At 40.1% G+C, this 18280-nt stretch overlaps 1 long non-coding RNA gene across 1 annotated transcript in view; it reads left to right on the forward strand.

Moving 5' to 3' along the window:
- Positions 1-18077, forward strand: part of LOC119087857 — a 29856-nt gene extending 11779 nt beyond the window's left edge. Inside the window, exons 2-3 of the long non-coding RNA XR_005091352.1 lie at positions 11432-11550; positions 17001-18077. This is a non-coding gene — a long non-coding RNA (uncharacterized LOC119087857). The remainder of the gene's footprint in view (positions 1-11431; positions 11551-17000) is intronic.
- Positions 18078-18280: the final 203 nt, after the last annotated feature.

Below are 18280 nucleotides of genomic sequence, written 5' to 3' on the forward strand. Positions count from 1 at the left end.
CACACTTCTCACTTCCGTGGACCTCTCCAGCAGGCCTTGCACAGTGGCACAATGAGTTACTGATGTGTCTACATCACTGCATATACATACAAGATGCAGGATATATTTGGAAACTCCTTTCTGCTTTGATCCAATTCTAGCTAATGCAGCCAGGCTTCATGTAGCACTCAACACGGAATTACTTCCCAATAACAGTTGTCATGTATGTTTGCACACAAAAAAGTCTGATCATAGGCACCTGAGAAGCAAATATAAGGTAATTGTGCTGAAATACTGACATTAGAATTCATGTTATAGAAGTGCCTTGTCCACAAACTTGTATTTATAATTAGGATCGTTAGGTGCATGAGTAACTTAACAGCCTCAACTTAAAAAGCAAGTGTGACCCCTCATTAGACTGTATTCTTCTGTAAGAGAGTGATGCTTGAGTGAAGTTACAAATAATCACCTTCAATGAAGTGTTTTTGAGTAAACAGAGAAGTTGGAGGACCTTAAATACCCAAACTTAAATTGCTGCTCAAGTTTTATAACCTTTAGTGAATAGAAACTTTCCACCTTGCTAAATTCTGAACATTCTGAAATTCTTGTGACCCTGGCAGCATCTTAAAATGTCTAAGTCAATACTCCATCACTCGGTTCCTTTCTCATAACCGTCATGAGCATAGCTGATCTGGAACTGCTGTCTTCTCTAATTTCTTTGCAGGTAACTTTTTTTCCCCAACTGCCTACATCTGTTGTCCCGGGAAAATTGTTGCCTGATAGAGGTATTCCTCCACCTGCTATTTCTCAAGTAAGAGGCATAAACACATCTGGGTTTTTCTTTCCTAAGCAATCTCTTGCTCATAATCCTAATTAGTCCAGTCATTTACCTTCATTCCGTGCCATCATTTTGTTCATTTTGTGGCCATTTGAAATGTTTTTGGAAACCTGCTGCTTATTGTTTCTTCACTCTAATATGTAACTTTCCCTTCATTTGGCTTGTTTACATAGCTTTCTTCCTCCTTCACAACTTCTTTGTAAATTGATATTTTTATGTCTTTTCCATATGTCTGCATAAATTGTCTAAGATCTCTGTTAGGCACTTATTTATTCGAACTCCCCTCCTTTCTTTATTTTTACTTCTATGGATAAGTCTGCCATGCTTTTGTCCTGTTTTTGAAAGGTTTATAACTAAAGTGAGCCAATTCTTTATTTTGTAATGAGTCCATGAAATAGACTTCCACTCACTAGATAATATCACAACCCTAACCTTGGTGTTTAGCTAAGGAATGGAAAAGCCAAGCAGAAGAAAGGTCATGGAAAAAAATGCGATAGAGTTCTTACACGGAAGGAAAGTTGATGTGTAAGAGGGTAGGTGGAATAGCTGGAAAACCAGAACTCAAGAATAGTTTGTATAATAATAATAATAATAATAATAATAATAATAATAGTTTGTAAAGATAGCAACCAGGTTTTAACTGACTCTTTCTGAATTTTGAGGGAGTGAGCACTGGCGAGATGGTTTCCTCAAAAAGGTTCTTAGGAGCCTTGGGCTCTAGGAGGAATTCTGGGATGTTGCTGGCCAAGCCGATAGGAGCAGATGCACCCCCTCTGGCAGAAATGAGGAGCTTATTCAGGTAACTCCTTGCTTCTTGTTGGTTGAATGAGGCATGAGCCAATGGGAAATGAGAGAGCAGGGGCACATATGTGAAACAGGAGAAAGGGGAGCATTCATCATTTCTAACTTATGAGAATTCTTCACGTTTTTATATGGATCTATGTCAATGATATCTATTACCAAAATTTTCCCCCAAGTCCTGCCTTCGGTTTTGCTTTGCTTTGTTTGCTCATGAAATGACTTGATGAACCCAAGTTCTTAATTTTAGAGTAGTCAAATCTGTCAATCGTCTCAAAGTTAGCACTTTATATTTTACTGTAAAAACTTAAAGAGATTCACCTATATTTTCTTTTTTAAGTTTTCAAGTTTACCTTTTGACTTTTAAGTTCTTAATCCAGCTATAGTTGCTGCTAGCAACCCATATATTCTTCCTGACTCAGCTTATTCAATAGTTTCTCTTTTTGCCAGTGATCTTCCATATTATTTCCAGATGCAAACTCACATTTACCCCAATCCATTAGAGATCCTCTGTTCTTTTCCACTGGTCAGTTTAAAAAAACATTCCAAACCATTGTCCCTATTAGTTAATAGTGTTAATTATAATAGCTTCAGAACATTGTATTATATCAAGTGCAATACTAACTATAAAACAGTTTGTTATCATAGATAGTATAGGTAGATGAATGAATAAGTTTTGAGTGGGGTAGTGGTGAACCCAGGATTAATCTAATTCTGTGAACTTGAAGTCTGAAGGTTACCATAGGTGAGGAATACAGGGGATACTGTTGAGTACAATTTAGGTTTTTGAAATTCAAATTTTGATTTGTTTTTTCAAAATCATGATTTCCTTGGTTTGTTTTAATAGTAATATTTAAAGCTAGCTGTAATAGCCCACACATAAAATTCCAACACATAGGAGAGTAAGGCAGGAGGACTATAAGTCTGTGGCCTGCCTGATCTATACAATGAGATCTTGCCCCAAAGTAAACAAAACGAAATCAATAATAATGGTTTAAAGAATGTCATACTTTAGGTTAGATAATGACATTGAGGAGAACAAAGTAAACATATAAAAAAATTCTGTATCAACCTAATAAAAATGAGACAATTCAACTAAATCACAATTCTAAGAAAACCTTGTTACCTGTCTCTTACCCTACCTTGTAAGAGGAGAGGCATACACTGTGTCATAAAAAGAATACCTAGTGACAACCCATCAGATAGTTGAGGCACTAGAGTAGAGCTAAATGGTAGAGGATATCATAGAGGAATTATATATTTTTCAATCCTTAGTTCAAACAAATTTTATTATTTATTATGTAGGTGCTAGGGATTGGACTCGGTCACCAGGCTTGTGTGCGTGGCAAGTTCTTTTAACTGCTGAGCCATCTTGTCAGCCTCCACACAGTTTTATAGACCAAAATTCTTCAACCTGGGCCCCAAAAGTTTGCATTTACATTTCTATATGGTTAATCAAAGTATACAGTTTCTATACTATCATGAAAGTAGATCAAAGGTGTTATATGATATTTTGTGTTCTGACAAATAAAGCTTTCCTGGAGATCAGAGGGTGGAGCTAGCTACTGGCTAACATTGAGACCAGACAGTGGTGGCTCACACCTTTAATCCCAGCACTTGGGAGAAGGAAGCAGGAAGGTCAGGAGTACAAGGCCATCCTGGGCTACACAAGATTGAACCAGTCTGAAAAAGAAACAGAACAAGGTGGTGGTGGTACATGCCTTTAATCCCAGCACCTGGGAGGCTCACACCTTTAATCCCAGCATCTGGGAGGCTCACACCTTTAATCCTAGCACTGGGGAGGTAGAGACAGGAATAAAAGGCAGGTGGAGACACTGTCTTGCCCCCTCCCCCCATTTTGGTCTGAGGATTGAGAGCGATAATAACTCCCTGGGGCCTACTGCTCTGTTTCTCTGATCTTTCAGCTTTTACCCTGATATCTGACTCCTGGATTTTATTGATAAGACTAATTAGGATCATGCTTCACAAAAGTCAATAGCTCTTATCAGTAGTCCAGTGGAAAAGACACACTCTGCTAGAGCTTGGGAAGAGTTATGCAGGGAGATACAGGAGTCAAGAAGGCACAACCCCTGGTGTTCTAGTTTTCATTCAAGCTGAGAATTTAAATGAACCAAAGAGAAAGTTGTCAGAACACTCAGAGTAATAAGTGTGAATTAACTCAGTGCAAACTGTGGGCATTGGTGTTGAGCAAATGTGGGCAGAGTACCAGATGCCCCTGACGACTGTGAGAGACACCAATGCTTCTTGAGAATGTTCTCATATTGTTGAAAGTATTGTCATAGCTTCGTACGGTTGTGCAAACTGTGATCACAGCTCATTGGTGAGTCACGATTAACACCGATTTAAATAGATAGTATCATTAGATATATGATATCCATAGATCCACCTCTATAGGTGGATATTTCTTCAATTTTATCTATATTTTACAGATTTTATTATAGACCTAGTTGCCTGTATTTTTATGAGTTTTCATACCAGGGAAAACAGAGTATGCACAAGGCATGTGCCCTCTATAAGAAATAAGTATCAATCTATTAAACCTCTATTTCAGTTACATACAAAGTTTTATCTATATATGTATGTATTGACTATAATGTAAACTATATTTCTTACTGGGATTTGGGAGCTAGCTGCAAAGACCAGTACAAGAACAACCTTTGTTCTGTCCCACTGTGAGAGTTTCTCAAGGCCAGGCAGCAATCATTCCTTTCACAGATTTATACTTTGTTGCCCATCTTTGCAGTTTGCAAGCAGGCGGCAATCTTTGTTTAAATTAACCCTTCTTGTAGCTATCCCCAAGGTTGAGAGTTCTCCATGTGGTTTCCCAAATATTTATAGCTTAGCCATAAATATATCCATGTAGAAGCTGTCCCATCTTTCAAGTCTTTGTCCTGCCTACTCAACTTGGAACAACCCTCTTCAGCAATAAATAGTGTAAGAATCCCGTTGTTCCTGCACATTGTGTGATTTCCAGTATGACAGAATAATGTCGTAAGGAGTTCTGCAGACACCCGCCAATCTCATGCTGTGGTTTCCAAAATGTGCATGGCTTATTTCGCTGTTATTGTATAGAAGAGTATCTGCTCACCAAGTGTACTGCATAGGCAATTATCTAGCCTAGAAGGGCAAATCTGTAATTATTCTGTAACAACTGCTTGAATCCTCTATTTCCTAGATAAACTCAGCAAGGTTTCAAAATTGAGAAAACAATATTTTGGACCAATGAAGTTGAAATTGTCAGCACTTTCTCCCTGGGCTCATTTTTCAAAAGTTCTTGAAACAATAAAAAATAAATCTTCGCTGAAACAGGAAAATTGATTTTATGTATGGAATCTAGCCACGATAGTTTCGTTTGTTTGTTTGTCTTGTTATTTTCTTATCTTTTTTTAAGTACTGTGAGCAAAACAAAACCACCCAAGAACCTTTATGAGGTCAGCCTCTGAGGTCAGTTCTGCACCCTTCAAATGTGCACGTACTTCGTGGGCTTCTACTGAATGAGGAACAACCCAGAAGAGTCAAATAATTAGAACAAAGAACCAACCAAAGGCAGCAGGCCAATAGGTTAGAGACTGAGTGCTCCATTCTCACCATTATTAGGTGTTTCCAACTTCAGTGAGAACTCTCTCCAGACATGTTGTGTGCACCTAGGTGAGCAGGAAATGTTCCTGTAGTTGACGAACAGAGCATGAAGCTGCAGTGATGCTAATTCTCTCCTACGGGAGAGAGGCAAATAGCTTATGGGATAATGGCTCTTAGCTAAAGCTAATAAGAAGGAGATATTCCAAGGTATGCTTTTCAGCTTTATTAGTGAATTTTTCATAGACATGAGGCAGAAATTAAGGAAGCTTTGACAGTAACATTAAGTTTATTCTAGACAAGCCAAATGTATTTGATTGTATAATAAAGTAAGCTTTTTGAGGTGATTAGGAAAGGATACAGATTCATCAAGGGTGCTCCACCTGTAGAGGAGAGGCCTTTCCTTGTCTTTGGTGTGTGGTTCTCATGCACATTCCCAGCAGAGGCATTTCATAATTCTTCCTTATTGTTCTCACGAGACATTCCATCATCCTGTGTCCAAGTGAGAAAGGATGGTGAATGTCCTCTAGATTGTCCTTGGAATGATCTCAACATACTGACATTTACAATGATATCTACACAGTTATATCTGGAGTATTTAAATTGATAGGAATTGCTCGCATTGTGGAAGGTGAACCACCACAGCCTTTTGTTCTGTGAAGACATACTTGGGTTTCTCAGAATCTAAGAAAGGTGGGATGCTTATTAAAAATAAGAATTCAATTCTCCATAGGAGAAGGCTTGGTAAGTTCATTATTAGGACTAAATGTAGAAATCATTTTTTAAAAGACAACTTTCCCTCCAAATTATTTGTTTTTTTTTTTTTGCAAATATCAATATTCCTGTGAAAGATTATTCTGTAGTTAAGGATTAAAATTTTATGCTTAAGGGTCTGACTCAGCACATAAAAGCACTTGTCACCAAGCCTTGTGACACAGGCTTGATCTCCTGAAACCATACAGTAGGAGGAAAGAGTGCACTCCTGCCGGTTGTCCTCTGTTCTCCACATGCTCACCATGCCTTGTGCTCAAGAGCATGTACTATGTACATAAGAAATACATGAACCAATTTAAATACCAAATTTAAATATTATACACTTAATAAAATATATCTAATGCCTCCCATTTATTCTTGGGCTTTTTTCTTTGAAGCTTACATACTCCATGACAAGATGCTGGATGAAGCATAGAATGTCTTGAGTCTTGTCTGCTGTGCCTGGTTATGAACAGGTAAAACTGATATTAAAGAAACCACCCAGTACCATCTTTGATACCGATGAGCACTGTGACCATGGCATTCATAGTGTGCACAACAAATGAGCAGTACTTACCACTTCAGTTCCATAAATAAATTAACAACAAATAGGGAAGATTGCTTCTTGTTAGTGGAGAGCCACTCAAGAATGGGTTCTTGATTTTCTGTCTTATAGGTCTTCCCTTTTTAGAGTGCTAGGTTCTTGTATTTAAAGAAAACACACATCTGTGTTTATACCAGATGGTATGTTGACGCTTCCTATTATTATTCATTCTTCTGTCCATTGCTACAGATGTTAAGTGTAAAAAGTGTCTTTTACACTTTCCCCCACTCCCACAGACTGAAAATAGAACCCAGCTTTAAACATAACATTAAAGGAAGAAGCAGAGGGAGATGGAAGGGAGAATCTGGTACACTGTAAAATTATCTTTGGCCTTCCACCACTTGGTCACTTTGACAAAACAATGAACTTGCAGTATAGTCAAAGCAACTTTTTGTTGACTTAGATAAACGTGAAAGGAATTGCCTTACTTTCAAAAAATTTGCATTATATAGCATTATATGTACAGGGAATTTTAAATCCCACTTGAAAAGCCCTGATTTCTTTTTCAAGTTCTTATTTAGTTCTGTTTTTGTTGTTGTTGTTGTTTCAAAATCTTATGTGTATGGCCATTTTTCTGCATGGAAGTCTGTGCACCGTGTGTGTGCAGTTCCCAAAGATACCAGAAGAAGGTGTTGGATCCTCTGGGGCTGGAGTTCAGACCATTGTGAGCTGCAATGTGGTTGCTGAGAATAGAACCTGGGACATCTGGAAGATCAGCAAGTGGTCTTAACCACTAAGCCATCTCTCGAAGCCCTGTATTCATCTTATGGTGAACAAATATTCAACTCATGTTTTTCTAACTCTCCACAGTTCAATGTTTAACTTAATGATATTTATGTGATGTCAAGCCAAGGTTATAAATTCCATTACTAGAGAATGCTGACAAAATCCAGAAATGAGTCTTTACGTGGACCCAGAGTAGACCCATTTGTGCAGGGGCTTAAGTCAACAGATAGTGAATCCCCACTAGTCACATTCCTAGGATTTGCACTGCCCTATTCCCTCTCCAGATCAGGGCCAAGACATAGACTTTGCCTTATCCTCGGCTTCAGCGATTCATTGAATTATATTTATTGAGGGTCTACCATGGAGATTGCATTTTCAAAGTAATTTTCTCACTTTCACTATTTTATTTATTCTTAGATGATATCATACAGGTATAAAATGCATTTTGATCATATTCATCCTCCATTACCTTGTCCAATTCTTCTCCCACTCCTACTGAACCCTTTTCCTCCAGAAGTCTTCCTTATGCTTTCAAGTCTTTTCTTGTTATGACCCAATGAGTTTAATGAGGGTTGCTTTCTTGAGGATAGAGCAAATTCATAGCATCAGAATTTGGGAGAACTTTGGAAAATGAGCAAATGAAACAAACAACACCAACAAAACAAAACTTCTTTCCAAAAACAGTCATCCTGAGTCTTGAGAATGGATCATAGTCCATTCTCCATAAAAAACTGTTTCTAATGAGGAGGAAATTAACTCAAGGATGTTGCTAATTGTTGGGCCTAGACTTAAGAGCATGAGCTGCATCTGAAAGATTCCTAAGGGAAAGAGAAGCCAAGCACAGTTTTTGTAAACGGTATTTTCATCTAATTGGCCGGTGGAAAAGTAGGGGGTTGCTTTAAAATGGTTTTATGTAACTAACATTTTCCAAGGTTTACTGTAACAAGAGGAAAGGAAAGTGACATTGCATGAGATCGCAGAATAAAGGGCTTGTATCATTGAGCCACTGTTCTTGGAAAATTAATAGACTCCAAAATCAGGCAAGATGATTAATACTGGCTTTCATCTGATCTATCAGCCACAGTGACAGGCACAGCATGCCCCTGACGTTTTTTGGCATTGCCATTTAATGAAAAAGAGAGAGCTTAAAAGAAGGTAATGGAAGGGGGAAAAATACACAAACCTGTATTGGGCCAGAAACTTCTTGATTGACATGCTGAGCTTTTTATTTTTAATACTCTATCAGCTCTTGGTAGGTGGACATTTTCTTTCTAAGACTGTGGAATAAGAAGTGTTAGTTTTTTAGAGTACAGATGACAATTTTATAGATGAAAGTGATGGACAGTTTCATATTTCTAAAGGAAATGACATTTGTAAAGATATAAATAATGATGATGAGAAGAGTAGGGGAAAGTGGATATGCTGATCGTGGGTGTGATCTACAACAAAATCACCATGAAATTTTGGCTAAAATAAATCAGTTTTGGAAGACTGAAAGTCTGGGGAGAAGGTGGTTAAGAGTGCCTGGCTTGTGTTCTTGTTCTAGCCAGTCTCAAGGTCTGAAAGGATAAGATTGGAACCTGAAAATTAACCTTTCTAGGTCCCCTATCTCTTTGATCACACCAAAGCAGAGAATTCTAGACATCATACAGTTGGGCAGGGGTGAATGATAGCTTTTTCAACGAGAAGAATGAAGTATAGGTGCTCCTGTGTGGAATGTTGACACACTATGGAAACCCATGGCTGTTGTACAGTCAATCCAGCATCGTGCTCATTTTTCTTAAGGTTCTTACCCTAAGTTGCTTACCTTAATTCAGAAACTGAGTACACAGTGGTTTAGATCCACTGAATGTTTTCAATGCCACCTCTCCCTGGCTCCTTTCCCACTTTATAGTCTCACTCTGCCCCTTGTCAGCACTTTCCTCTGAGCTTGATCCAAGGCTCTTATCTTACCTAATTCTTCTCTGAGAGGTTTCTTCAGAGACCATTGCTTCTTATCCATCCTGCATAGCCACCCTCCAGGGGATTCCTCTGAGCACTTCAAATGGGGATGTGCTCATTTTTGTGGAGAAATTTCTTATCCTGAGGTTGGATGTCCAGTACTTGCCCTTAGAGTATATTGTGATTTCATTAAACCTCTGCCGTATGCCCCGGTTCATCATTCACATTAAACATCATAGTCATTCTTCCAAAATCTTAACATGGGAAGAACATCTGATATAAAGCACTTGGCATGGTGGTGCCAAGTGCTTTGATAGATGCAAGGCCAAAGGCTTTAGGACCCCGTATGCCAGCCTGACTGACTAGTGTGTGTGAGAAATGCATCATAGGATTGGCAGCTGTGCTGGTTCATTTTAACTGTTAACTTGACACAACCAATGTCCCTGGAGAAGGGAGTCTCAGTGAGGAATTATCTTGGTCAGGTTGACCTGTGTGGTCTTTGAGGGGGGTGGGCAGCATTGTTTGGTTGGTAGTTGAGGTAGGAAGACCCACCCTAGATGTGGACAACACTATTTAATGAGCTGAACCCTGAACTGCTGAAGAGTGAAGAAAGCTATCTGAGCATACCAGAAAGTCAACATGGACACCTTTGTTTCTCTTGGCTCTTTACTATGGATGTGCTGTGACATGCTCCTTCAAATTTCTGCCACTGTGACTTCCCTACAGTTATGAACTGTAAGCTGGAATTCTGAGACAAATAAACACCTTCCTCCTTTAACTTCCTCTTAATTGGAGTATTTTATTAGAGCAACTATAGTCAATACAATATTCTAACAGAAGTGGAAGTAGGGCAGGAGGTCACATGACACTATTAAAAGAAAATTTGATGCCTGAATCTCTTGCTATTGCTCAATGTATTAGCTACTCACGTCATTGCTGTAACAAAGAGCTGGACAGAAGAAGAGTTCATTTTGGTTCACATTTTGATGTGAGAGCAGAGTCTATCATGGCACAGCCAGAAGGGTGGCATGAGTGTGAAACAGCTGCTTATGTTGTTACCGTGACCCAAGAGCAGAGGAGGAGATGAATGCTGATGTTCCGTGGTTTCTTTCTTTGTTTCTTTCTTAGACTGGGATCCACGTCCCTATGTCAGCAATTCCAACATTTCAGGGGCTCCCCTTTTCAGTTAAGTCTCCCCAGAAATACCTTCATAGACATGTCCACAGGTGTGCCTCCCAGGTGGTTATAAATCCCATTAAGTTGTCCATGCAGTTCAACTCTCACATTCAAAGACTGTTTACAGAGTGTTTACAATAGGCTGGACATTATTCTGTGTACTGTATAGCCTGATCACAAGACAAAAAAGAAAAACATTACTGTTTTCACAGAACCTATGTTCTAGCAAAGACAAAATTCCACTAGGTTGCATGGGAATAAGTGAAATATAGAATGAGGAAGATAGTGGTATGTTAGGAAATGAAAAATAAATCAAGGAAGAGGAGCAAAAAATATGAGGACAATATATTAGGGCCAGCAGGGAAAGGTCCCTGAGCAACTAAGACACTTCGGCTCTTCAGGCCTTGCTCCTAGGCATCATTTTCCATACATATTCCTCTTCCAGGAAGCACGAGATGAGCGGCAACCATAACACCAAACCGGAAGGCAATCAACTGCCCTGGATGTATTTGAAGAAATGTACAGTTTGACTCCAAGTATTTAACTTTCTCTCATTTTCTCCCCTAGAAGTCCTTTCTCAGTCCAGCATCATCTTTTGTGGGATGATACCTTTTAATTCCCACAAAACAACTTTCTGCAAGACATAGTACAGTAAAGGATTAAGTCTCTGGAGATCTTCGACCCTAAATTGGCCCAATGTTAGAAAAAAAAATGTCTCCTAGGGAAACAAAAATTAAACTCTTCATCTTAGAAAATTCAAACCATTAACTCATACACATACACCCAGTCTTTTCCTCAGCCCCAGACACAGACAAAAACCAGACTCCTTCTAAAGAGGTGATTCTTAACCTGTCATCCATTATGGATGCCCTGGAGAATCTTACAAAAAGTATGGAAACAGATTCAAGATGATGTGTGCTCTTTATTTCAAGGGGCTATAAATCCCATGCAGTGTGGGATGGCTCCATGGCATTGATATTTAGAATACTTGATGTGAAAGAAATGGTCTTCTTTTCCAGAAAGTTAAAGGCAGCTGCTATTCGATCCGTTAACATCTGTCAAACTTCAGAGGTATACCACGGCTTCCAGTTCTCCAGTAAGAATCTAATATCTCCCCTCACATCCGAAGAGCCACAAGGTAAGATTCAAGGGGAACCCGAGCTAGTGACAGTTCAGTTCAGACTACCTTCTTTGGATATGGCACCATCAAACAGCTGCAGGAGGTGCCCTCTGGGCACAGTTTTCCTGACCCCTTGACGGCTTCTCCGTAACCCTCCCTGCTAGAAGCCCTTTCCCAGGAGAAGCACTGAGCTATGCAAACAGATTGAGCTGTCTTACAAAGAAGATTTCTTTCCCCCCTTCTCTGGAGCAGTGGGTGTTTCTCTGTCCTACCATTTATTCACTAGACTCACCTGGAATGCCCCCAGAAAGTTCTCTATGAACACTGAAGCTCCGATTCAGCATGCAAGGAAGACATTAAGGAGAGAGGGAGAGAAAGATACTGCTGCTGAGATTCTTTTTTTTCCTTGTCTGCATACCTGCTCACCTAGATCAGCTCTTGTGGATTTGAGTTTAAACACTGAAGTTAAAGACTCCCCACAGTGCATCGCTACTGCTGGGAACCTGTCCAGAAGATGCAGGCAGGGATTTAAATCTGTATCTATGTTTTGCCTTTTGTTTTTGTATCAAAAAGAGAGGTGCTGTTACTCTTACTTTAATAAATTACAAAATGCTTCTCCCACTCTTTTCCTGTTCCCACACACCCTCTTCTCTAGCTGCATTGGCTTATGAACTTGATGTTCTCACTGAAGGAGTTAGCTAGAAAAGGAATGGCAGTTTTTTGAGGATGGCTGAAGAAAACACTGCTTTGACAAAGCAACACAGTCCTTAGCTGGTGTGTGACACATTTGCAATCTATCACATTGGGGGTATGTAGGAGGGGCAGTTCCTGTTGTTTTGCTTATACTAAATCTATCTCTAGGATCCTCTAGGAGGGACCTGATTTACCATCAGGGAAGAAGTGAGGCAGCCTGAAGACCAGCATGTGGATTCTGAGATGCAAAGTCCCCTCTCAGTTGACTGAGGACTATAGCTCAACCTTCTTAAGACACACTTTGTCACTAACAGAAAAGAAAGGAGACCCATGAGAAGGGATGCTCCACTTTCTTTGATAGTCTCTAGCTCTATGGAACTCTTCTTGTCCTCAGTGTGAGCAACCTCAATCAGAGAAACTCCACACATCACAGAAAAGCACAATGGCTGCAGATTAGGAAAGGAAGTTGTTAAATTCTTTACTGGACAAACCTACCATGTCTGCGTGGTTGTTCCAGACTTTCTCAAAGTACAGCACAGGCAAGAATCAAGCACTGTCTATGCAAAGATAGACCATGAATCAAGGGTGCAGTCCGGTCCTGCAGAAGGGACGTACTAATGCAGTATCTCGAGCAGGGCAACATTTGAAAACACAATTGATCATCATGACTGTGAGCAACAGTTCTTGACATCAGGTGGAAAGTGACATCAGGCTTGTCCCAAAACACCTTACAATACACTGGACAGTGCATAGCTCCACTTCCTGTGCCCCAAATGTCCATAGTGCCACATTGGAAAATCCTCTGCTTCAGAGAACATGGGGTTGGAGATTTGGGATGCAGGGAAAGATCCATGTGTGGGAACAAGGTAGAGCAGGTACCTGGGTAGATGCAGAAATTCAGTCTCTTCAATCAAACCTCACAGATGCTGCTGATCTAAGAACAGGGCAGGGATAGTTTTGACTGGATATTTTATGGCAGAATCAGACAATAGTATCGATTTGCAGATAAAAACAGAAATACTCCCTCATGGCTGCTGGAAGTTCATGACTCCCCTCTTCTGATGAGTTTTTCATGGTATGCGTGACATATCTGCATGACATGACATTGATATACATGACATCGAAAGGTAACACAAATAGACTCGGGTCCCTCTGGGTGCCAAAAGTGTGGAAATTGTAAACTAATAAAACCTGAGTCCTTTGTGCCATAGTCTTGTTTTGTTTTTGTTCTTTGTTTTTGTTTTTTTTTTTTTTTTTTTTTCCACAAAGTTACAGATTATTTTCTGTGCAAAACACCTTGTCAGTCGTTGTAGGCTTAAGAGAAAAGGAACATCCCCTGCCCCTCAAGACAGCCCCGCTGGGTCTGAAAATGCCTGCAGAGGCTTTCACAGGAGTTGCTCTTTAAAAACAGGCTGAGACCCATGAAAGCTCCTGCCTCTCCTCACTAAACATTGCCTACATTCCCCAGGGCAGGAGCTTATGAGCTGTGCTGTGAGTTTCCCTGCCTCCCCTGTTGCCTGCTTTCTCGATTGATCCTGCACACTGGACCAGCAAGGAGCAAACCACTTCCTGCTTGCTACCCTAGACACTTCAGCGAGAGGGGCTGGATGCCTAGATGTCTAGGCCTCCTTCCCACAGCACTTGTGGAATTTTGTTGACAGTCACTTTCGCGTCCTTGGCTTGCTGTCTTCAGAGGTCCTGGGCACGGACTCTGGCAGTACAGCAGGCTGCCCTGTGGGAGACAAGCACGAAGGACCACCTAGGACATCTGTCCCTCTCATCTCATTCTTGCACCGCAGCCCTGCCCTATATTCCTTGGGATTACATAAAATCTTGAATGGGCCGACTTTGTGAGAGGGACCCAGTGTTCACAGAAGAGACGTTAGTCAGTCCTGGACTTAGAGGATAATTCCACAGAAGCCGAGGCTATTTCTAAAACAGTCCCCAAAAGTAGTTTAAAAAATAATGGAGATTCTAAAACGAGATCATTTCCTGATGAAAACTCTAGAGCCTGTTCAATTTTTAATTCTTTCTGAAATCAGCAGGGTTTTCCTCCTTCTTCTAAAGGTATTTAGAAAGAAGTCCTTGACTTTGCCCCTTAGATATATTCATATGCATGTGATTCCTAATTTCCCACTTCAAATCCTAGTAAACTATATTTTGAGGAATTTGGATACTTACTTCTATTTATCTAACAAATACATAGCAACAAATATTTATTTATCATTTAAATGTGGTTACAATATAGATCTGTGATAATATCATTGTCATTATCTAAATTACTTCAGTTTTAATTAAGGATTAAGGCAAGTAGGGTTTGTTGTTTTGTTTTACACTGAGACAAGGTCTCACTCTGTAGCCCAAGCTTGACTCAAACCTCATGGTGATTGTCCTGCTTTAGCTTTCTGAGTGCTAGAATTATACACATGAGCCTCTGTGCCCTGAGCAATTGGGAATTTGAAGTATAATATAATCCAAAACCCAAGAGGACATATTTCTATAAATATTTAGCCACTGAAGGACATTTAAGGAATTGCTCAACATCCTTAGTCATCAGGGAAATGCAAATCAAAACAACTCTGAGATACCATCTTACACCTGTCAGAATGGCTAAGATCAAAAACACTGGTAACAGCTTATGCTGGAGAAGATGTGGAGCAAGGGGAACACTCCTCCACTGCTAGGTAGGAGTGCAAACTGGTACAGCCACTGTGGAAATCAGTATGGTGGTTTCTCAGAAAATTGGGACTTGATCTACCTCAAGACCCAGCTATACCACTCTTGGGCATATACCCAAGGAATGCTCCATTATACCACAAGGACACATGCTCAACTATGTTTGTAGCAGTATTATTCATAATAGCCAGAAACTGGAAACAATCTAGATACCCCTAAACTGAAGAATGGATTTTTTAAATGTGGTACATATAAATAATGGAGTACTCAGCAATGAAAAACAATGACATCATGAAATTTGCAGGCAAATGGATGGAACTAGAAAATAACATCCTGAGTGATGTTTTCCTGCCTGGCCCATAGTCAGGACAAATCTCTCTCACCTGCCATTCCCACAGCCGCTCAGACCCAACCAAGTAAACACAGAGACTTATATTGCTTACAAACTGTATGGCTGTGGCAGGCTTCTTGCTAACTGTTCTTATATCTTAAATTAACCCATTTCTATAAATCTATATCTTGCCATGTGGCTCATGGCTTACCGGCATCTTCACATGTGGCTTGTCATGGTGGCGGCTGGCAGTGTCTCTGACTCAGCCTTCCACTTCCCAGAATTATTCTCCTCCTTGTCCCACCTATACTTCCTCCTGCCTGACTACTGGCCAATCAGTGTTTTATTTACTAACCAATCAGAGCAACACAATTGCCATACAGAACATCTCACAGCAGTGAGGTAACCCAGACTCAGAAGGACAAAAATGGTATGTACTCACTCATAAGTGGATACTAGATGTAAAGCAAAGGATAACCAGACTACAACCAACAGCTCCAGAGAAGCTGGTTAATAAGGAAGACCCAAAGAGGGACACATGGATAGTCATGGGAAGGAGAAATAGATGAGATCTCCATGAGTAAACTGGGAATGAGGGATGTGCAATGGAGAATAGGGGATGGGGGATGAGAACATAAAGGAATGGGATGGTTGAGCTGTAACAGGGATGGAGTGGGAGAGCAATGAAAGAGATACCATGATCGAGGGAGACATCATGGGAATAGGGAGAAACTGGGTGCTAGGGAAGTTCCCAGGAATCCCCAAGGATGACCCCAGCTTAGATTACTAGCAATAGTGGAGAGGGTGCCTGAACTGGCTTACCCCAGTGATCAGATCAGTGAATAACCTAACTGTCTTCATAGAGCCTTTCTCCAGTAACTGATGGAAGCAGATGCAGAGATCCACAGCCAAACACCAGGCCAAGCTCAAGGAATACAGTCGAAGAGAGAGAAGAGGGATTCTATGAGCAAGGGCATCAAGATTATGATGGGGAAACCTACAGAGATAACAAAACCAAACTAATGGGAACTTATGAAATTTAGATCAATAGCTGTGGAGTCTGCATGGGACTAGACTAGGCCCTCTGCATAGTGAAACAGTTGTATAGCTTGATCTCCTTAAGGGGCCCCCTAGAAGTAGGTTCAGAATCCATCCCTGGTGCATGAGCTGGCTTTTTGGAGCCCACTACCTATGGTGGGACAACTTGCACAATCTTGATGCAGGGAAGGGACTTGGACCTGCCTCTACTGAATGTACCTCCCCATGGGAGGCCTTGCCTTCTTGTAGGAGGGAATGGGGGTGGGCTGGGAGGGAGCAGCTGGAGGGGCTGGAGGAGGGAAGAGGGGGATCTTTGATTGGTATGTAAAATGAATAAAAATTCTTAATAAAAATAGAATAAATAAAATAAATGCACTTAAAATACAAAAAAAATATTTTAGCCATTTAAAAGGCTTGCAGTATTGCTGTGGAGATATTTCAGTGGTAAAAGATTCATGCTGTCTTTTAGAGATAAAAGATATGTCTGTCAGCAATGATTTATAATGTTATAAGAGAATAATAATACATATGTAACAAACATTGAAATGCAAATGTGCCAGAAAGTTGGCCTGCCCAGAGAAATACTCAATGGTTCCTAACTCTACCATATTAGAAAAAAATCAGTATAGTAGGCTAAAACCTGACCTGTGAATACAATCAGGAAAGTCACTGGGAGTCATATTCTCCCTTAAAATTTCTCTTATTCTCTGTGTTTTCTCTTCTTTCCCAGAGCTCATCTTTAATCTACTGAGATCAGACTTGTGACCATCTCAATTTGTAAGTTTGGGATTGACTTGACATGATATCTATGGACATAAACACCCAAACACAAGGCTAAAAACCATCCCTCAGCGAACACTTTCATTATTCAACTGGACTCTAAAGTGACCCCATGTAAATTATATAGTCATAAATCAGTTGTTTGAACTTTAGCTGCGACATTCCCAGAGGAACTAACAGCTACAAGCAGGGTCAAGTGAAGCAAAAAGGACTTTGCCTAGAGAGACTGGCAATGTGGAGTCTGCCATACTCATCCCACATCTGTAATCAACACCCTTGTCATTCTTTTAATTAAAGCATACCACCTTTGTACTTAACACAATACCTATACTCTTCAGCTGTCTAGGCCATGTGAGTGGGGCCCATTCTGAAGCTGGCATGAGTTGGACCAAACTTCTGATGGCTAAAAGGGAAATGGGCACTGTTGGAGATTGGGCATCTATACACTTTGTCTAAAGTGCATGCCTGGGCTTTCATAGAGTGATTTTAACAGAACTTGGGGAATTATTTGACTTACCATTCTATGTTTTACCAAGTTACTTGTGTAAGACAGTGATCTAGATCAATAAAATCTTAACAACAGCAACCTTTCTAATTATAAAATTTCTTTTACATTCGTTTATACATTTGTGTATATGTGCACATGTATGCCATGGAGCCTGGAGGACAGCCTGTGGGAGTCAGTTCTCTCTTTCCACCATGTTCTCAGGTTGAACAACATGGGCCTTTATCCTCTGAGCCATTTCTCTTTCCCCAATTTTACATTTTCTAATAGTCACATTTAAAAAGCTGAACAAGTTGGTGAAGTTAATGCCAGAAGTATACTCTATATAATATTGAATCATTATCTTAACAAGTAATCAATATAAAACTTACTGAGTTGTTTTTCATATGAAGCCTTTGAAATCAAACATGCTTTACATATGGAGCCATTCTGAATTTCCAGTGCTTAGCAGTCTGAGGCAGGGGAACTTACTAGACTAAAAGTACAACTTCAAGTTAGCAATGTGAGCTAGAATTGTTTTTGTTTCTGAAGGGATAAACAGCCTGAGGAAGGGTAGCATAACTCCCCCTCCCCCCCAAAAAAAAAAAACATTGCTAAGCCTCAGAAATTTAGCCTCAGGGATTCAGACAGTGGAATTTAGATTGCCTTGGCTGGTTGTATTAGTAATACTTTTAGAAGGTATAAATGAATTGTGCTGTATTTACACAAGAACATATATGCAATAA

The sequence above is a fragment of the Peromyscus leucopus genome, chromosome 4 (assembly GCF_004664715.2).
Source record: "Peromyscus leucopus breed LL Stock chromosome 4, UCI_PerLeu_2.1, whole genome shotgun sequence".
Classification (NCBI taxonomy): domain Eukaryota; kingdom Metazoa; phylum Chordata; class Mammalia; order Rodentia; family Cricetidae; genus Peromyscus; species Peromyscus leucopus.